Source organism: Typopeltis vanoorti, chromosome 17, assembly GCF_054136105.1.
Source record: "Typopeltis vanoorti isolate ZY-2024b chromosome 17, IOZ_Tvanoo_1.0, whole genome shotgun sequence".
NCBI classification, from domain to species: domain Eukaryota; kingdom Metazoa; phylum Arthropoda; class Arachnida; order Uropygi; family Thelyphonidae; genus Typopeltis; species Typopeltis vanoorti.
In genome coordinates this window covers 109,336,022-109,358,281 of record NC_143565.1, presented here as the reverse complement: position 1 = coordinate 109,358,281, position 22,260 = coordinate 109,336,022, and the positions used below count along the sequence as shown (strand labels likewise).

Sequence of the window (22,260 nt, the reverse complement as noted above, 5' to 3'; positions counted from 1 at the left end):
GTATCAAAATTAAATAGTGATATATGATTTAGGTATCGATTCTTTTCCCTTATCCCTCACACATCACACTGTTTTCCTATTTAACTCTTGGTTCTTTTTTCTTCCTTACCTAAATGATTTGAACTTACCGCTATTTAAAATTCAGTTAATATAAATATTTTTTCTTATATTTAATATTTTAAATATTTTAATATTTAAAATATTAAATTTCGCTATTTTATAACTTTTTTTTCTAAATGAATTATAACAGAGAATTTTCAAATTAATTAAAAAAGAAAATAAAAAAGCCCTATTAATTTATCTATTAATTTAACCTGAAAGACAATTTTATTTTGCTTAATGTTAATTAGATACATTTAATTTATGAAATAAGGGGCGCACTTGCAAACTTTGCCTAGGGCGCAAAATAACCTGGCACCGACAATGCCTTCAATTGAGTGAGGTTAGTTATTAAAGCCTGCGTTTTGTTATGTATTCTGGTTCTTTCAGGAAGGTGTTGTGGAACATGCAATAGACACTTCCTGATTTGCATGCTTTCAACGATAATGAAAGTTGCAGCTTGATGAAGCAATTATCTGAGATATAGGAAGGAATGCGTGAGATGTTTCTAGAGAAACACTGTGTTTGGAAATGTAGTATCTGTGCAGTCGTACTTCGTAGAGTGGCCTATTAGTTGCTGTGATTGCTGATCTCCATGTGTAAAACTTATTCTCTGGATGTTGATGCCAAAAGACGTCAATGATTTCATTATTGTTTACCAGTGTCTGAAGTTGGTCTATTAATGAGCTACGATGTTCAGAACATTGAAGTATGTCTTTTTATTGGTCAAGTGTGCAATTAAAGTCTCCAACTATTATGATATGTGCTTGGTCAAACTCGGAAGATGGTTTTGAATGAAATCTAAGATTCGTGATGCCATAGCATCCTGCTGTGGTATGTAGATATTGTACACATGCAGGTTATTATGATTGGGTGCTTTTATGTGAGCATACGTGGCATATCCTGGTATATCTGCAATTACTCTAAGTTTGTAGGGGGGTTTGATGATGTACACCTAAACTAACCCCTGCTCCATGGTGTTGTTGGGTTGCAGAGTGTTGTAGATCATAAGGTCACTCTGCCCATATCCTACATAAATTGGATAAGGAGCTGATATTTGTTTCTTGAAGAAGTATTAGGTCTATATGATATTTCTGTACCTGGTCAAGGACTAATCTATTGCATAAAGCAGAGGCACATCCTCTTGCATTGATGGAAAAAAGGCACAACGACATCATATTTATGAAAGTTTGATCGTAAGTTGAATTTAATATTGTTCCTCATATTGTGCTTGTAGCCCATTAATTAGGCAGTAGATTCTCTTGCTCCGGTTTAATTCCACTCTGCTCTTTTCACATTTCTATTTCGAGTGTATATCCTGAAGTTGAGATATTAGTTCTGGGATTTTTGTGGTGTATTTAAGGACTATAGTTAATTTGTGAGGGAAGCCACGCACTTTTTGTATGAAGGATACAAAAAGTGCGTGGATCCCCTAACCATGAAGCAGCTTCATGGTTAGGGGATCCCCAGTGTGGAGAGTTCCACCTCAGCTTCTTCCTCCTCTAAGTCGTCATGTGGAAGAACCGTTTCGTTTCCTAATCATCTGGAAACTTTGTTCCTCCTTTTCTGGCTGCAGGTGATGAAAGGACATTCATATTATTTTCTTTTATCGAACAAGGTTTTGAATTAGTGGGAACCTGGGTTGGTGATTCTGGTTGTTGTGTCCGGGAATTGCTTATAATTAGTTCATGCTGGTCATCTCTGTTAGGAGGGTCCATGTTTACATGCTGTTTGTTAAGTGTTGCTTGATGTGCGACTTCGTATCAGAGCTTTGGATCTTATTACTCTTCAGGAATTCCAAAACTACGTGAACCCTGTCTTTTCCAGTTCGGTATTATTTTCTTGGCTCTGAAATTCGTGATGGGGAGAGGATTTTCGGTTTACTTTTTCCTATGGTTTGATTTTCTTCATGTACGATGTTGTTCTGTTTAACAGGTTTGCTATTCTGAACTGGGATATTTGTTGATGAATCGTTGGAAATATAGGGACAGTGTTTTCTAATGTGACCCTCTTCATGACAGAAGAAGCACTGTGATGAGAAGGATAAGCAGAAAGTGTAGATGGTTCCACATATGTTCATGTTGATTAACTTTGGCAGGTTCTGCAATGCGTCGTTGTTTGGAAAGTGCATGAATGCCTGTCTTCGGAAGCTTTTCACATGGGTGAATTCGGGTGTTTTCGTGGCTGGTGACAATGTGCGTATTTTTCCTGTGACAGAACCGGATCTTGATAATAAGGATCTGATGAGTTGATGAGGAATTTCAGGGGGGACGTTTGATACCGTTACTTTTGTCTGGGCCAGAGCTATTGGGGCGGCTTCGAAGTGATGATTGCCTATATTGATGCATTTTTGTAGTATCGTTTGTGTCCATGAGATGTGGCTGAAATACACCTGCAGAGTACCTCCTGCGCGGGAGGCGTCAGTGACGCTTTTTGTCAGATACTCTTCTGATGCTATGTTTTCTTTGGTGGCGAAAATAGCAATTCTATTTTCTCGGGAAATGACGTTGGTAAGAGTGGTAGTTGTTTTTGAGTTATTCGTTTTACTTCTGGCTGTTGTGGCATTTGTGTATGAGATCAGTATTTTGGGGATGATAGGATATTTCCATTTGATACAACATTAGCATAAGATTTTGAATTGCCTGACCTGTTTTCCGTGTCTATAGCATCTGTGAACTTTGCAAAGATAGAGAGATAGACAGATTTTTTTTATTGTAAACATAATCATCTTATGTATAGGATTAACCGATTTTTGGAATGTATCATCTTTGAAGGCAGAGTGGTTACATGCTCTCACTCTGGTTGAGTTATGTTACATCAAAATATCAAGTTATAAGATGAATTACATTTTTTAAAGAAATTTAAACCACTAACATTTATTTTGTCATGATGCTGTATAAGAACATGAAATCTGACATCCATGTGGAAGAACATAACAGTTTCCATAGGACAATATTATCTATTTACATGAGATTAACAGCTGATTAATATTCGCACTGTTAAGCGCAAGAAATCTTTCTTTCCCCTTTCTTTGGGTGGGGGATGTTGTTACGTCTATGATGGAAAGTGGACTATGATGCAGTCACCCTGCTCAGCCAGGAGTTGATTCCGAGGAATCCAGTCATGGTGGAAAAGATCTAAGGTGTTGTTTTGCCTGTGGTGGAGATACTCGTGTAGGATTCGACTTCTCACCTTTCATTTGGAGGCTGCAAGGAGTTGGTCAGCTGCCACTGTGAAGTTGCTGTGCTGAGGTAGAAGCTGTATATTACCTTTCGTAGTGATGAAGAGGTAATTGCAGACTGAATGATTATTTGACTCTTCATGAACAAGATTGAAATACTCCTCTTCTGTATGAAGACCACCATAGGTGAGAGCTGCCGTTTCCCGAGATAAAACGATTAATTGGGTGTTGACTGGGCATTCCAAGTAGATATGCCGGACTGTTCCTCATCGGTAGCAGAATAGGCAGTTATCTGAGACATCGGGGTTAAATTTTTGTAATATAGTTGGAGTGGGTAATACATTGTGCCACATTCTCCACTGAATATCTGGTGGGGTTTGGTGGCTGTTGTGCGGTGTTGTAGGTCCCATTGAAATAGTGTTTGGTGGGATGATGCAGGATTTTCCAATAAAGTTCTTTTGTTCGACTGTTGTGTTAGAGTGCTGTAGATTTTGTTGATGTTGCTGGGTGTAAGTTTCTCCCATGAATCATTAGTTTTTATCAGAAAGAGAGGCACCGGATCTTCTGAGTCAGGAGGGCTGAGCCACTCTTCCATTATACTATCAGGCAGAGCAGCTTGAAAAGAGGATTTTATAGTGTGTGTCGGCTCAGCCTGATTCCCCTGTTCCAGGTTTTCGAGCGATGTTGAAAAGCGCGAGGTGAGACTCGGAGACAGAGAGATTTTTTTTATTGTAAGCGTAACAATCTTATGCAAAACGTAATCAGTGTTAGAAGAAAAACCCGTTTTTGGTTCTGTGCAGTCAGGCAGAGAGGTTAGATGTTCATACTCTTGTTGAGCTATATTACATCGAAATATCAGTTATAAGGTGAATTACTTTTTTTTTTTTAATTTAAGCCATTAGCAGTTATTTTGACATGATACTGCATAATATTGTTTCCCAACTTTTTTTTGGATCATGCCCCACCTCAACGCTGATAGTTGAGTACATTAGTGATGTGGTGACGAATGCAACATATTTTCTAATTGCTGCCCAAAATATTCAAATTCCCGCTCTCCCCCCCTTGGGGGGGTACGCCCCACGTTAACAAACACTGCTGTATAAGAACATAAAATCTGACATGTATGTGGAAGAACATAACAGTTGCTATAGGACAATATTATCTATTTACATGAGAATGACAGCTGAAATATTCACACTGTTAAGCATAAAAAATCTTTCTTCCCCCTTTCTTTGGGGAGGGGGAATGATGTCATTTCTATGATGGAAAGTGGACTATGATGCAGTCGCCAGCTCTAATGCTCAGCCAGGAGTTGATTCCGTAGATTCCAGTCTTAGTGGAAAAGATCTAAAGTGTTGTTTTGCCTGTAGTGGGGTGATGCTCGTTTAGGATCCAAATTCTCACCTTTTGTTTGAAGGCCGAAAGGAGTTGGTCAGCTGCTTCTCTCTGTGAAGTTGCTGTGCTGTCTGATCTTGTAGGTTTGAGGTGGAAGCTGTATATTACCGCTTTCGCAGTGATGAAGAGGTAATTGCACAATAAATGATTATTTGACTCTGCAATGACGAGACTGAAATACTCCTCTTCTGCATGAAGACTACCGCAGGCGAGAGCTGTCGTTTCCCCGAGACAAACGGATTAATTGGGTGTTGGCTGAGCATTCCAAGTAGACATACCAGACTGTTCCTAATCGGTAGCAGAACAGGCAGTTATCTGAGACATCTGAGTTAAATTTTCGCAATATATTTGGAGTGGGTAATACATTGTGCCAGATTCTCCACTGACTATCTGCGTCGGGTTTGATGGCTCTTGTGCGATATGGGAGGTCATATTGAAATAGTGTTTGGTGGGTTGATGCAGGATTTTCCAATAAAGTGCTTTATTTCGGCTGTTTTGTTAGTGGTGTAGATTTTGTTGGTGTTGCTAGGTGTAAGTTTCTCCCATTAATTATTAGTTTTAATCAGAAAGATAGGCACCAGATCTTCTGAGTTAGGAGGGCCTGTCCCTCTTCCGTTATGCTATCAGGCATAGCCGCTTGAAAAGCGGATTTTATAGTATGTCTGAGTCCCGTATTCCAGCAATGTTGGAAAGCCCCAGGTGAGGCTCGGAGAAAGAATACCACCCAAGATCCTCACGCCTCGCCAGCTCAATGGAGGAAAGAAAATCTCTTTCTGAGTGATCGGAATTCTTACCATCGTGTTGTAAAAGATGGGTTTCATGAGAATATCATCCTGTTTAGCTTCTTCCATCTTCTAAGAGCCTCTTTGTAGTAGTTTGTTAGATTCAGTGGCATGTGTGCTGTTGTCATTCTTAAGGTTGTGGAGAGAGAGAGAGAGAGAAAGAGAGAGAGACCTCTAGTGGCGGAAGTGAAAATGTATTCGGCGATGTATTTGGTTTGTGTGCCATTTCCTGTTGTAGGATATTAAAGAGAAATCGAATGCGGAACGTTGTTATCCTGTTGTCAATGGAGATCAGGTTTGTCCTCCATCTTTGAGAGAAGTACTTAGCTTGGAGTAGGAAAGCCAGTTTAATTTGTTCCATATGAATCGATAGATGGTTGACTGTATTTGTTAGATAAATTGCACTGGTGACGTGAGAATCTTTAGTGTATGCCAAAGGACACTGGTGGCTATTTGGTTGACAATTATTGTTCTCCCTCTTGTGGAGGCAGAGGCTTGTATTGCTGTTCGCTTTCCTAGTACTTGCTTGAAACGTTTAATTAGAGTTTCCCAGTTCTTATCCATATAAGAGGCGTGTTTCCTACGTAAATCCCCAGGTATTTTTTTCCATCTGTGGAACAGTGACCGGACATTTGGAAATCGGTTCGGTTTGTCCATTTACCACACCACAGTCCTGTGGTTTTAAGTGCTTTTATTTTTGCTCCTGAGGCTGCTTATTATTGTTGTTATGCTGTTTTTATGTTATGGAAATCCTCTTCTTTGCAGGCTATAATTTTATCAACATCAGCATGTGCTGTCAGGGTTATGGCTTGGTAGGAAAGTTTAGGACGGCATGCTTAATCTAGGCTGCTTAACCTAAGCAGCATGTTTAATCTGCACAAAAAGGGCTCAATGGCAATTGTGTAAAGTGGACCAGTGTGCTTTGGAATATAACATCTGAATAGAATAAATGCTGCCCGAGCCAAAGCCGAAGGCTTTCAATCATCTGAATAGGTGTTCAATGCGGTCGAAAGCAATTTCTTGGTGTAGTGTTACAAGACTCGTTGTTTCACTGTTGCTTTTGGCTATGCTTATGAGGTACCTTATGAGGTGCACGTTTTCATGGATAGATCGTCTAGGAATGGAATATCTCTGATGCCTATTCATTCTTTCGTTCAAAGCGGGTTTAAGTTAGTAGCAATGGCTTTTGATATCATTTTACAGTCGGTGTTTATGATGGACATGGGTCTTCCTAATTTCGTCGAGTTTCCTTTCTTTGGAATAAGTTTAATGACAGATGTTGTCATACTGAGTGGGAAGCCATAGATATTGGCGTCGCCATATACTCTGTAGAGGATACGTCAAAGCTGTTCCCAAAAGGAATGGTAATATTCAGTGGTGAGCCCTTCTATGCCAGGAGATTTATCTTTAGGTAATCTTTAGGTAAGGAGGTGCAGGCAGTTGTCAAATCGTGTAGCGCGATGGGAAGTTCTGTTATGCCGAGTTGCTGGTGAGAGTTTTTTCACATCGGAGAAAATTATATCCGTGGTAATCATAGATGTTGAGTTAGCTTGGTATAAATCTTTATAGTACTACAAGGTATATAAAAGGATTTCGTCATGATTTCCTTTGATGTTTCCACTATCTGTTTTAATAGCAGATACAGTGGTGCACTCATGTTGGCATTTTTCCAGTGAGAAGAAATACTTTGTGGGTTCATCTGTGACGTTAATGTGTTTGCGTCGTGCTCTTATTAGTGCTCCTCTTGCAGAGTGCTCTAGGTGTGAGCATATGCTGACTTCTATGGACTGGTATTCCTCAGATTCAAGATGGTGTAATTGCTGTTGTTGTTGTAGATTTTTAAGGATTGATTGTTATTCAAATTCCTCTGGTGATTATATTTTTGGTTAAATACCCTCACTTTGTATTTAAAGAGTGACCACCACTCAGAAATTGATTGGGAAGTAGGTATCTTTGATGAGAGTTTCGATATAATTTTTGGAGGTTCTGAGATTTTCTGTATGCTGTAGTAGGTTGTTATTAAATATCCAGTATGCTCCTCCTTTATGTCTGGTGTGTCCAGGAAATTCAAGTGCTCAGAAGATAGGAATCGTAATCTGGTGGATGAGATGGATGGTATGTGACTCTTCTTACACAGGTTATTGTGTGCATAGATGTGTAGTATGTATCGAGCCGTGCCGTATAAGACAGTGTTAGGACCACCTTTGGCCCTCCAGGAGAACAATTTCTCATGTGGGTGCAAGTGTTTGAAGGTATCAGTAAGCTCGTAGCCATTCATTATATCCTGGAGAAGCTGAGCTAGTGAGTGTCGATGTTCTTGGCATTGTTGTCTGTCCATTGCAGGATCTAGAGGGCAGTTGAAATCCCCTGCCAGTATGAGGTGATCATTGACCTTCCTGAGGGGATTGCAGACGAAATCTAGTACCTGCACTGCAAGCTGTTCGCTTTGTGGCATGTATATGTTAATTATATGTATTTCCTTTCCTGTCTGAGTTGTAATGAGTGCATATATTGCAAACCCAGGAAAGGTATCGATTATGTCTAATTTTAGGGCACTGGTTTTATGAATCCCAATGCTGACTTCTGATCCATGAATTTGTATGGCACGATAGTGGTGCATGGCATATGGCCAGTTCTTCCAGTTTTGATCTGAAGTTTTGCTGTTGCAATTGAAGTTAGCTTCATGCAGCATAACTATTTCTGGCCGGTGGGCAAGGATATGCTGCAGGACGAGCCTGTTTTGCCGTGGTGTGGCACATCCTTTAGCATTTAACGAGAGGTTTACCGAGGTACTCATTATTTTACGGTTTATTTTGCCTGGAGGAGTAATCCTCACTTCTTTTATGGATCGTTACGCTGCCATTGAGATTCAAGCCCGTTGTAGTATATTCTTTTCTGAGATTGATGGTTTTTCTTCCCCTTTTTCCTACCAGAAAGGTTCTTAATTCTTCCAGCTTGGTGAAAAGGCCACTGATGTCGCCGGTGTAGTCATATGCTGTCAGCAGCTTTTGTGAAGAACCTAGAACTTTTTTAAGAATGCTCTGTAACTGTTCATTTGTTAGTGGGCCTTCAGTGTGAGGAAGACCTACATTTCCAGTTTCCTCTTCATCATCTGAAGACTCAAGAAGCTCGATCTCTTCATTCCACTCTACAGGCTGTTTGGAGGGTTTTGGAATATTTGGAGGCAAAGATTCTCTGTTGCAGCTGTGCTGGTTCGTCTTTGGCTGTTTTTCCGCTTTTGTTTCTTGCTCCTCGTCGTTATTTTTATCTTTATCAGAGTTAGTTAGATGTCTGTGTTCTTTCTAAGATTGCTTTTAAGCAATGTTGGTGGAGGTTCTTCCGAAAGTTGGATTTCGTTAGTGCTGCCACTTGATTTTGTCTCCTCAGTATTTGAATGAGCGTTGTTTTCATGAGACTTTTGTAGTTTGTTAGGAATGCTGTTTTTTGGGGTTGGCTGTTTGCTGCTTCTGGTTTTCTCATCCGCTAGGGTTGGTAGTATTTTTAACAGGTCTCTCTTTTTTGGATATGTACGGGCATAACTTCCTTACATGACCTTCTTCTTTTTACTGGCAGTAAAAGCACTGAGCAGCGACAGTAATATAAAAGGTGTAGGGTACTCCATCTATTTCCGTGTTGATTATTTTAGGTATGAGCCGATTGTATTGTCTCCAAAGTGCATTAGAGCATGTCTTCTAAAGCTCTTGATGTGAGTGAATTCAGGACTTGTTGTAGAGGCTCGTAGCGTTCGGATTTTACCTGTCACTGGGCCGTATTTTGATAGTAATCCGCGAAATATTTGATGGCTTATTTCCGTTGGGACATTTGACACTGTTACTTTCGTGGGAGCTGGCACAATTGGTGAGCCATTCACATGGCATGCTCCGATATTTATTCCCTTTTCAGTTAATGTCTGAGACCAAAATGAATTGTTAAATTATACTTGTACGGCTCCGGCACCTCTTGAAATGTGAGTTATATTTTTTGGTGGAACATGCTACGTGTAGGTACTCTCTAGTGATGAATTTTTGATTGCGATAATTACTATTCTGTTGTCTTGGGAAACGCGGTTGGTTAGCTGTATGTGGGTATGCGAGGTGGTCCTCGTCCCAGTAGTAGTAATTTGCGCGGAGGTATTAGATACAATGTTGACATAAGAGGGAGTACTGACCTTTGTCTGTTGTTGTAGGGGGCGGGGGGGAAATGAGACTGAGGTCTTTTCTTTCTCTGGAGCTGTGGATGACGTCTTTTCATTGCTTACCAGAATCCTGTGACCTTGGACAGATTCCTCCTGAGCTTGGGCTTGGAACGACTGCTGGTGGTGATATACTGGATTTTATTGAGCTTTTATTGGCCATTGCTTAGGTCGAATCCGGGGAAACGTAAGCTATCACAATTTCCCGACACTTGAGGGCATACCGTTAAGAGTACCGTTATAGCAATAACTAAGGAACAATGAAAATTTTAAAATTTTAAAATAACTTTGACTAGTTTCGCAAATTTCAAAAACTAAGTTTATAACGCGATAGATCCGGTGCTTACGATTATGTATATAAAACTTGAAGTTGATTGAAGTATTAGACCGCACAATATCCAACTTTAGGCAGGAGCTATCTTGGACACGTTCGTTCCCTTCCGCGTCGCGAGATTTTTTTTTTTTTTAACTTTATACAATATACATTAGAATAGGGATTCTCAACCTATGGTACGCGTACCACTGGTGGTACGTGAGCCACTGCCTTACTGGTACATCTAACATCTTGAATTAAATATAGTGGTACGCCACTGGAAAAGGTTGAGAACCCCTGCATTAGAGGATAGGTAACACAGGACTATTTACATGTTATAAGTATATAAGTATATATATTACAGAGAAAGAAAGATTTTCCTTTCGGATATACAGTAGAAAATTCAATAAAAGGAACAACATTACAGTTCTGTTTCACTATTAGCTATCTTTCAGATGAAGTGTATTGTCGTCGGCAATCCAGAACAGGGTACCAGTTGGATTCCACTTCTCTATGAATTTCGCGACAGTTCTTGTAGTAATGAAGTTCCAGTGAAAGCTTGCTTTGTAGTTTCCGACGTAGGCTATACATGAGGGTTTGTGCCGATTCGGTGATGGATGGGTGCTCGTTATTTATCTCTCTCTCTCTCTCTATATATATATATATATGTGTGTGTGTGTGTGTGTGTGTGTGTGTATCTTGTATGTTTTAGATAGAAGCTGTAGATGGCGGCCTTAGCGCAGATGAAGAGGAAATTGCATATTCTGTGTCTGTTTTCTTCTGTCTGGACTAAATTCCAGTAGTCTTCTTGGCTGTGTGCGTAGTTACAGGAGCTAGAGGGAGTATTCAGGACATAGGTGATCATCGCTTTTTTTGCGGGACAGGTTAGATATGTGTGTTCCAAGGTACCTGAAACTTCGCAGAATAGACACAGATCCGTTTCCATGAGCTGAAATTTGTAGAGCTTAGAAGGAGTTGGCAAGATGTTGTGCCATAGTGTCCACTGTATGTAAGAATCTGGTTTGGCACATTTCGATTTATATGGAAGATCCCACTGAAAACTGGGTGGCATGTGCAGCCTTATAGATAAGAGGGTTAAGGATGAATATACGAAGGACGAAGTGGTATATTTTCTTTTATTTAGAGGGAAGTATTGGAAGTGAGGCTTCAGATGATACAAGATGAAATATCGGCTCCGAGCAGTTTCTAGAAGGAATACAGATTCCCCGAGATGTAGCGATATCTGGATAGGCTTTTATAATAGCAGCTTGCATCTGTTGAGATAGTTTTTTTTTTTAAATTAAACTTGATAAAATATACATTGGAAGACAGACAACAAAAAATGACTATTTTTATTATTATTATTATTATTATTATTATTATTTCGGGCAACTCCAGGAGTCCTTAGACTCATCGAGGGAGGCTCTAAACATCATGTCCACACAACTATGCGAAATTCTCACAGTATCTACCATGCCTTGCCTTGAACTAGCTCACTGTCATAACACCCACAACAGAATCTGGAAGCTTATTCCACTCATTTACCACTCTAAAAGTAAAGAACCCAGCTCTAACACCACTGCTAACCACACTCTTGCCCAGCTTCCATAGGTGTCCCCTAGTTCTCCCATCACCAGTCCTGATCTCAAAAATATCCTCTGAATTAATCCTATAGAATCCTTTTAGCAATTTGAATGTCTCAATCATATCTCCCCTTTTCCGCCTATCAACCAGTTTCTGCAACCCACAAATCTTCAACCTGTTCTCATATGGTTCATTCCATAGACCTGCTATCATCTTAGTCACTCGCCTCTGGATCCTCTCCACCTCCTCCCCATCGAGAAGGAACTGAGGTGACCAAATCTGGGCACAGTAGTCAAGATGAGGTCTTATCAAGGCTCGGTACAGAGGTACAATAACTTGCTTGTCTCTGCTCATCAAGATATTTTTCAACAACCAAGTGAGTTGATGAGCTGATTTAGCTACTTTCGCAATGTGCCCCCCTAAACTTCATCTCACTATCCATCAACACTCCCAAGTCCCTGGCCTCATCAATCTCTTGGAGTACAGTTCCACCCATGTGGTATACTGCTACTAATCTTTTCACCCCAAAATGCATAACCTTACATTTTGTCACATTAAATTGACATCCATTCTCCTTAGCCCAGAACTCCAATCTATCTAAGTAATCCTGCAAGACTTTGACATCTTCTGCATTCACTATCGCCCTCCCCAACTTTGCATCATCAGCGAACAAATGAACTGGTCCACTTAGATCCTTCCCTATATCGTTAATGAACAGATTAAACAGCAGTGGTCCAAGAACAGAACCCTGCGGCACCCCACTAGTCACAGGCCGTCTTTTGGACTCCACTCCTGAATAAACCACTCTTTGATATCTCTCCATCAACCACCCACCTATCCATCTCACCAACCCTATATCCATTCCCATATGTTGTAGTTCACGGATTAGAATTCCATGTGGTATCCTCTCAAATGCCTTTGCCAGGTCCAGCAGTATCACTGTAAACCCATTTCCCTTATCCAGTTCAGCCATCACCATGTTATAAAACTTGAGCAAGTTACTCAGGCATGATCCCCTTTACAAAGCCACGCTGTTCCTTGTACAGTATCTCATTTTCATCAATCCATTCCTGTATTTTTCTCTGGACTACTTTCTCCAAGACCTTGACAATAACTCCTGATATGCTGATCGGTCGGTAATTTGCAAACCATAGTCTTGGATCCTCCTTTATGCAGTGAAACTATTTTCCCCTCTTTCCACGCATTTGGGACTAAACCAGACCCGAGACTCAGATTAAACAACATGGTCAAGGGCTCTGATAATTCCTTAGCCGCTTCACGCAAGACCCATGCCGGTATACCATCCAATCCCACAGATGTATTCACATTAAGGTTCTGTAATAGACTATTCACCTCCACTTCATTCATCACAATTCCCTTATAAACTAATGGTTCCTTCATTTTTTCAATGTCACCACCTGGATGATATACTTTTGCAAAGTGCGCGCTCAGTAACTCCACTATATCGAGTGGTTCAGTGACCTCCTTACCATCGTCATTCCTTAAAATCATTTTGCCATGTACAGTTTTTTTCTTGCTTGCAGCATATTGAAAGAACTGTTTGGGATTCTCTTTTGCTTGCATATCTAGTTTCCTTTCATAATCGGATTTTGCTGTTTTTACCACACTCGTTACCCTTCTGGCCTGCACTTTATACCGTTCGTGTGCCTGCAAGTCACACCATTCTTTAAATTCCTTCCACAGTTGTTACATTTTTTGCAGTTCAAGCTTAATGGTGTTATTCATCCATTTAACCCCTACTTGTTTTACTATTCGGACCATAGGTATACAATCAGCCATAATCTCCTGTAAATGCTCCTTGACCACTTTCTATGCTCTATCGACGTCCAGCTCTTGCAGTTGTACATGCCATGGCACTGATCCAAGCAATCTCCTAAGCTTGTCATACATGCTAGCATGGTAATTCCACATATACCCTGTCTTAATCAAAAATTCCACACTTTTAGCCACCTCCCATGTCAAGACCTTATGATCACTCTCACCAATAGGTGGCAACATGGTCATATTCATTACAGTCAAATTGTGAGATGCTATTACCAGGTCAAACACTCTCACACTTCTAGTATTTTCAATTACATGCTGTCTCAGATAGTTTTCCCTTAATAATTGAATAAAATCCATTTCCTTCCTCACATGTGTCCTCTCCTCCTTCCAATCAATGTTACCATAGTTAAAATCCTCCATAATAATTACCCTCCTTCCACTCATTTCATCAATTTGTTTATGCATACTATCTCCACCATCTATTCCATCACCTGGTCTATAGCAGCACCCAACTGTATATTTTATTCTGCCAGTCTCAATCTCACACCAAATAGCCTAAAATGAGCTCCTTTCACTATCCTGCAATACAACTTCAATTCTCCTTGAAGAATTGAAGTTGTATTGCAGGATAGTGAAACACCCCTCCCCCCATTTTATTCTCTCTGTCCCTCTTAAACACACTATAACCTACACATTCTATCCCACTAACTATATCATCTTTCGTCAGCCATGTTTCACTAATGCCAATAACCTGTGGCCAGGAAGAGCTAATCAAGGCCAAAAATTCTTCCTTCTTGTTCCTAATACTCCTGGCATTAGTATACATGAAATGCAGTGATCCCTTTGTCCCACCCCTACTTGATGCGTTATTCTAAATGTCCCATTCCCATTTTTTGTCCTTAGTGCTGGCTCAGGTACATTATATACATTTTTGCACTCAACTGTCTCACTGATGTCTGCATATCCACTCCCCCTCCCCTCCTTGGTAGTTCTAGTTTCCCTGGTTCTGCACATCCATTTTCACTTCATCCAGCAACACTTTTTCCAGTCTTCGCACACCAAGTCCATTCAAATGCAGGCCATCCATCTTATAAGTCCTTTCGCCCATCAAACTCATTCCACACGTCCACGAATTCCACACCACACCGTCTGCATAACCTGCGCATTATATCATTTGCGATTATGGCCCTCCTTTTTAAACTCCTCTCTGTCATACCGTGGCAACAGACTCACCATTCTAACTCTGTCACTCTTTTCTTTCGCTACCTTTAACAATACTTTCCAGTCCTCTCTCTATTTGCATATTATAAAAATGTATATTACAGAGAGAAAAGGATTTTCTTTTTAAATATACAATAGAAATTAGGAAAAAAGACACATTTGTGGTAGACATGATTTGTCTTTTAAGTAAGAATCAATATTACAGTTCAGTATCACTTTTAGTTATTTTTCAGTTGAAGTGTATTGTCATCGGCAATCCAGAACAGGTTACGTAAGCATGATTGGACTGAAGTGTCTTTAGGAGAAGGATTAACCTGAAGGATGCAATCATGTTTTCAAGGGAAATCAGGCCTTGACCCCCCTTACTAAGTGGTTTGCAGAGTTCATAGTATGTTGTCCAGTTAGTATTGTTCCAGAGGAAACGTTTCATTGCCTTTTGAAAATGATGGAGAAAGTCTTCAGGGGATGTTAGTACTTTAAGAGTATGCCATAGCACACTCGCAGCCATCTGGTTAATTATTAGGATTCTTTCTCTAAATTAAGACGTTGAGAGCCTGTGTAGCTCAGTAGAAGTGGCGTTTGCACTCTACAGCGCTTGACCGCATGAAGAAAGGATTTAAGGATTTGGTGGTTCAAATCTAGTCGCCGACTAGAGGAAGTTTTTCTAAGCCTTTTTTGGGCCGATTCCCGAGTTAGTCGATCTCTGGCACGGGCTAGCGGGTTTTTTCTCAAGGAAACTCGGGTTTTTCGTCCCGTAAACTCAAGAAAATCGACCGTAGAACCCACACTATTTTCAGACATTAAAAATATTGTGTTAGGGTTAGAGACCACGAGATGGCGGCACTAGCTTGCCGCTTTCTTCACTGCGTACCGATGAATCAGTGATAGCCTTGGGCCAGCTAACTCTCTGATTGGCTACCAGTGGAGATTGAACTGCCCACTCAGTCTCCAAAAGTTAGATAGGGTAAACGGCCCCACCTACTTCCTATACGGGAACAACATAGGCATTAGCTGATTTTTTTTTTTTTTTTTGTTAAGACATTAAATGAATGCTGTTCCATTTTCCTAGCACTTGTTGAAATCGGTTATGTAGCTGTGTTCAGTTCAGTGCATATATTTTGGTGTTGCTAAGGTATACACCTATGTTTGTCCTTCATTTGAGGTATATTCGATCGGAGAATCAGTTCTGGCCTTCCATCTGCCTGACCACAAACCAGTGGTTTTTGCAGTTTAATTTGGCCCCTGAGGCTTGTGTATATAGTCTGTGTGCTTCATTGGTTAGTGTCATTTCTTCGTCATTACGGATTATTACTGTGACGTCAACAGCATATGCTGATAGGGTTATTTTTTGATGTGACTCTATCATGCTGGTTCATTTGGAGATGATGGTGTCGTGTACTCTTTTTAAGAAGGGTTCTATGCCAGTGTGTATAATTGTCCAGAGAGAACACATCCTTGCTTGTTCCCTCGAGAGTATGACAAAGTGCGAGTGAGCCTGTTGTTAATTTTTAAACAGAAGAGCCCATCTCCGTATAGCAATAGCAGTGTTTGAATGATGAGGGAGCCATAGCCGAATTCCTTTAGGACTTCTTAAAGGCACTCGTGCTCAACCCTGTCGAAAGCCTTCTCCTGATCAAGGCTGAGGAATGCTAGGTTTTCATTTTGGCTGTTTGCGATGTGGATGAGATCTCTTATTAAATGGAGGTTATCATGTATTGATCTTCCAGGAACAGAATAATGTTGATGTCGGCCAATAACTTCAGGCAGTGTTGGCTTTAGTCGGGTTCCAATAACTTTGGAAATGATTTTGCAATCTGTCCTGATTAGTGAGATCGGACGCCAGTTTCGGATATTTGTGTGGTGTCCCTTTTTGGTATCAATCGTGGAACTGAGTTCGTGACGGATTCTGGGAGCCCATTTAGGTAGGCTTCTTGCAGTGTTTTAAGGAAAAGTGGTCCGAGTTGATTCCAGAACACTTGGAAAAACTCTGTTGTGAGACCATCAAGGCAGGAAGATTTATTCTTTGGCAAGTGTGTGCATGCAGTTTTCAGTTCCTCTAGGGTGATTGGGTTGTTCTATTGACTGCTATCTGTTGAGTTTATTTGGATCTTCTGTAATGCTGCCATGAAGCACTAATGTTTCATTGCCCACATGAAGAGGGCAACGAAGCATATTGTGTTTAATTTTAGGAATCACGCAAAGTCAGGGAACAATTAGGGGAATCTTTAACGGAAATGAATACAAAAATACGGGTTGTTCTATTGACTGCTATCTGTTGAGTTTATTTGGATCTTCTGTAATGCTGCCATGAAGCACTAATGTTTCATTGCCCACATGAAGAGGGCAACGAAGCATATTGTGTTTAATTTTAGGAATCACGCAAAGTCAGGGAACAATTAGGGGAATCTTTAACGGAAATGAATACAAAAATATAAAATCGGTTGATATTTCGTGGATGAGCACCACAAACCCAACACGCCCGGAATATTTGCCTCTGATGTATATAGCAGAAAAGTATTTAGACAGGATCCATGTAAAATTATATTCAAGGAATCATCTTACACATTGTGGTCACCTTTAAAGTAATTCCCAAGCACTAAAGGCAGCGGTTCCTATGTTCCTTCCATGCGGTATAATAAGATTTGAAATCCTCTTCTGTTAGCTCGTTAATGCCCTTGTCACGGCTCTTTAGATCTTTTTTTTACAGTTTCAAAATGGGTAAGTTTCATCTTGTTTTTGAGCTTGGGGAAAATAAAAAAAAAGGCACAGGGAGGCAACTCGGGCAAGTTGCTCTTCCAACATTGGAATGCATTTTGTGGCATTCCAATGTTGGATTTCTTTCAAGGATTTCTTTGTAGTAAATTTGACTGACAGTCGCTCCAGGAGGTAACAATTCTCGGTGGAACATGTCATGCCTATCGATAAAAATGACAATCATAGTTTTTGCTTTAGGCTTGCTCATGAGTGCTGCCTTCGGTCCTGGGGAATTTTTATTAGGATAATCATTAGCATTCGCCCGCTTAATTTTATCGAACGTTTTGTTATCAATATCATTCAGTTTAACAGAAAATTTAATCGTTGTTCGAGATTTTGCACCTCCATTTTTGTGACGTGCTCACTAAACATACTCTTGCTAAAAACACAATAACTCGATAGGTGTTTATCCTATCGGCGAGAAACTGGTACTGACGGATAGAGCGGAAATTACTCTAACACACTACATTATCGTCAGTTCGTGTTTTTATCGCGATAAAAACAAACAAACAAAAAAAAAATTCTGCTAGATCTTGTATTGCATACAAGGATGCATATGATTGTCTTACCTTGTGCACCGCTAAAACCTTTGATATGGCGCATTATGACCTTCTGTCATTTGCATCATTAAAACCATAAATCATCATCTTATAAGATAACTAGTGATCTTCTCCGTTCACGAGTTCATCGTTTGCAGAGGCTTTAGCTAAACTTCAGTCAGTTGCTAATGTGCTTCATTCATGAAGCAATTTTTAGAACATTGATATTTTAATAGAAATTCTAACATATTAATAATAATAATAAGCGTTATTTTTAAAGTACCGTTGTTGTAGTATTAATCCAAATAGAATTAATCCGCATTTATAATGTCATGTCATTTAAGTCATTGCAAATTTTTCCCTTCTCTCTCTCTCTCTCTCTCTCTCTCCTTTTTTGGGATTTTCCCCATGGACGTACCACAATTTGCAGTGAAAAAGCGGATAGTGTTAATATAAAAACTGTAATGATCATCTAAATATAAAATTATTATAATCCAAAAAAAGGAAAATTAGATATCAGAAATAGTTTCGACACATGTTTTATCAACCCAGCCAATCCAACCCATTTTTTTTTTTTTTTAAAGTCTCTGGTAAGCAAGACATTAGCCTCAAGTCAGACAATAAGAGTTGTCTGCTACATCCATGCTACAGCGCAATTATAATTCTCAGGCTATCCACCGCTGACTTAGGCCTTTCAAATAAGCTTTATAAGACACTGGAAGGAGTCCACAATTTTATGTATAATATGAAAGTAGCAGAGAACGGATGAAATGAAGTTATTTCCACAGATTTGAAATATCATTTTCTTATTGTGTTTTACATAAAATTGAATTAAGAAATTATTGAAACATAGTTTCATTTCAAAATAAATGCTTACACAAAGATTTAACCACTTATTGGCCGTTATGGATCAAATACGCATCTTCATGCGCTTCGTATCCATCATATATTTCAATGTAATATCAATGGCATTACAATTTTAATATGCACTTCGCATCCATGATAACATTGACGTCTATTAAAGATTCCAGTTTCTTACTAGAGAATTCCCTTAATCCACTCCCATCTAATACAAGTTAACTTGATATTATATTTTATAAATAAATACGCATCATCCTTACAAAGATTTCTTTTCTGTTTATAAATCCCCCCCCCGTTATCAGTAACATATTCTTAATAAAACTGGTTTTATTAAAACTTATAATTTTAATTAAATAATAATTAATAAGTTGTTACAATGTTAATAAATGATTAATTATTAAAATAGAAGCAAACCAGAATGTCTTTCGCAATAGCATCAATTTATTACTTGGGTAACTCTGACTCGTATATCTATAGAAAATATAAAATCGCAATGAATGCACGAAGTGTATCCGTTCGGAACTGCATATAGCGCCTTTAATTTTCTTTGTTACGCTTCGGAACTCAGAGAAAACAGCTTTCTTAAGGTGTATTTCTAACATCATATATTGTCTGTTTTCCACAAACGAAATACGTATACGCCTTTTCTGTAGGAAATCTCTTTTGTCTTTTAATCTTATACACGATGGCGCACCCAAAGAAAGGAAGATTCGCTCTATTGGTTGCGCCGCTGTGTCATTGTATAATTGACCTTTATAAACACGTGAACAAACTATATGTTCAGTTATCCGTGCCTTCAATTTACATAAGAAAGCCCTCAAGTTGTCATGAATTAAGATAACCAGAAGATTTGAGTTTTTGATTTTCATCCCCACCCTCCATTATCTGTTAGAACATGTACATATTGGGAAATAATAATAAAATATGTCACTTGTTGCTTAGCGTGGCTTCCAGGGTAACTGCCTACTCCACTCACTACGTTGTTGGTTTGTTTCTAAAAAATTGGCAAGTTTCCAATTCTTTTAATATACAATGGAGTTGGCCTGATAGTAAGTGATAAACACTATACTGTCATGTGCCGAAATAGCTCAGTTGGGAGAGCGTTAGACTGAAGATCTAAAGGTCCCTGGTTCGATCCCGGGTTTCGGCAGTAATATTTTTATTCAGACTACCTTAGAAGATTTATATTTTTCTTGTTTATTTCCGAAAAAGTTTCATTTAGAAATTATCTCAAAAATATTTATAACCAAATTTCAGTATGAAAATGAACTGAATTTTTCCGCCGTTTTAATTTACATGATGAAAAGGAAAAGATGAATAACCAATATTTGTAGGGGTGTGGTTTCGCCCCAATAATGCTTTATGCATGTATTATATAATATTCAATGTGTTTTGTTCGTTAACATATTAGTCTCTGACCTACATATTTCAATACGGTCGTATAACTTTCTGTAATGATTAGTTGTCATCTGTTTTATTTTAATTCATTCACGCGAAACAGTGCATGATGCTTCATATTAGGAGCATTTTCTTGTTCAACACCGTCAAATCGATATATTATTGAAGCGAAGACTACATATAGCTGGTATATTGGAGTGTCTGTTTCTTCCCTAACTGACAGCGGGATGAGGCAATTAGTGCTTTCTAGATGTCATAAATCTCGCTAAAGATTTACAACGAGAAAACAAAATAACCAGATTTCATATAAAAGAAAAAAACGCGTGAAGAAAACCGAAATTGGATATGTACAACGTAACAACTAACTTTCTTCCGGTACGTATAAGCAAATACTATTAGGTTATATATAGTTCCTTTAACTTTTTTCAGTTGCGATCCCTGTTCATAACTTTATCCAAAATTTGTTGTAAATTCTAAATCTAATATTTCTTGTTTTGTCATATTTTATTAGTCCGACTATTTATTTAATTTTTTTTTCCCCCATGCAAGTCTGATTCTTCATAATGATCCCTACTATCCATTATGTATCATACGATTGTTCACAGTGGCGGCTCATGGCTTGAAATCGTGGGGGCGCTGCAACTTTCGAAATATACATAGACACTGTAAGTACAGTGTAGACGTATTTGGATAAAATATCAAAATTATGGTAAAAATTTAGAAAAAATAAAAAAAATAAACATGAAAAAACATTGTTTATTATCGATAAAATCATACAGTTTAGTATAATTCAAAATTAATTAAAAATTCTGAGGTGATAATTATCAATAACCAATAATGTTCTAAAATAAAAACTATAACAAATGCTATGTCTTTAAATTATAATGTCCAAATATTTAAAGAGACGGAGTAAACACAATAAGCATAAATTACGAACATTCTACTACTGGCGCAAACTGTATATAAACAACAGTGGAACTGCGCGACGGACAGTGCCGCATTACGCTAATAGCTCGCATCTCACTTTGACGTGCATATGCCCGTGGCAATATGACACTGTGGTATAGTTCGCCCACCGTTTGTAGGTCTCTGCTTCGCGTCTTTCCAAGAATAGTCGATTCGTGCTGAAGGGGAGAAAGAAATGAAGAACGTCCGAATTGGTCGCCAACACGCGAAATCACGTGCTTTATAGGTAAAATTTTCCAAATGTTACACAAGCAACATAGTTAATCATAAAAGAGAAGTTAATTTTCCGACCGGTAATAATAAACAGCTCATTCCACAATACGGACTGATTACCCTATTATCGGAATGGATTCTCCTTTTTCTGAGATGCGCAGAAATGTCGAAGGATCTCTAATCGGTGGGCGAACTATAAACAAGCTGCTAGCGTCCTTCGCCCTTCTAAGTGCTACAAGATGGATTTTTATTATTTTTTATACCAAATAAGAGAATTGTATAGGATTGTTGATGATAAAATTAAATATTCCAAGCAAATATAAATAAATTAATAAATATATTAATATATCGAGAAAAACTGAGGGTGTGCTGCAGCCGCCCCTGATCATTTTCAATATTTCGGGTGAATTAGTGTAGTGTTTTTGGAACGCTTATATGCATATAGCATATGGATATAACAGTTTTTTTTTTGTGTGTGTGTGTGTGTGTGTGTGTGTGTGTGTGTGTGTGTGTGTGTGTGTGTGTGTGTGTGTGTGTGTGTGTGTGTGTGTGTGTGTGTGTGTGTGTGTGTGTGTGTGTGTGTGTGTGTGTGTGTGTGTGTGTGTGTATTGTTGTTATTTTCGGGAACTCCGGTTGTTCATCTCCTCCTCATACATATAGGCAAATTGGGTATTATTTGTTATTTTTCACAATTTACGAATAATGTAAACTAGTGGTGGTGGGTGGTAGATAGCGCTGTGTAGCAGTGACGGTAGCAGTGTTGTACAATTGAAGGAAGACGGTGAGCTGTAGTGGAGTAGTAGTGTGTCCTTCGACGCCTTGGAGATGTCACATAATAATAATAATGATGATAATTATTATGTTGTTCTACACCAGGGTTTCTCAAACTGTGTTCCGCGAGAAGTTCTGAAATTTGTCATTTTAGTTTTCTAAACATTTTTCATGAATAAATATTTTATAGTAAAAATATTCTGAGG

At 38.9% G+C, this 22,260-nt stretch overlaps 1 protein-coding gene and 1 non-coding gene across 2 annotated transcripts in view; one reads left to right on the top strand and one right to left on the bottom strand.

Moving 5' to 3' along the window:
• Window positions 1-22,260, bottom strand: part of Sras (Ras converting CAAX endopeptidase Sras) — a 190,344-nt gene that overhangs the window by 153,755 nt on the left and 14,329 nt on the right. The gene's annotated exons all lie outside the window — the stretch shown is intronic.
• TRNAF-GAA (transfer RNA phenylalanine (anticodon GAA)) lies at window positions 19,784-19,856 on the top strand. Its single transcript has one exon. It is a non-coding gene; the product is annotated as a tRNA-Phe (tRNA).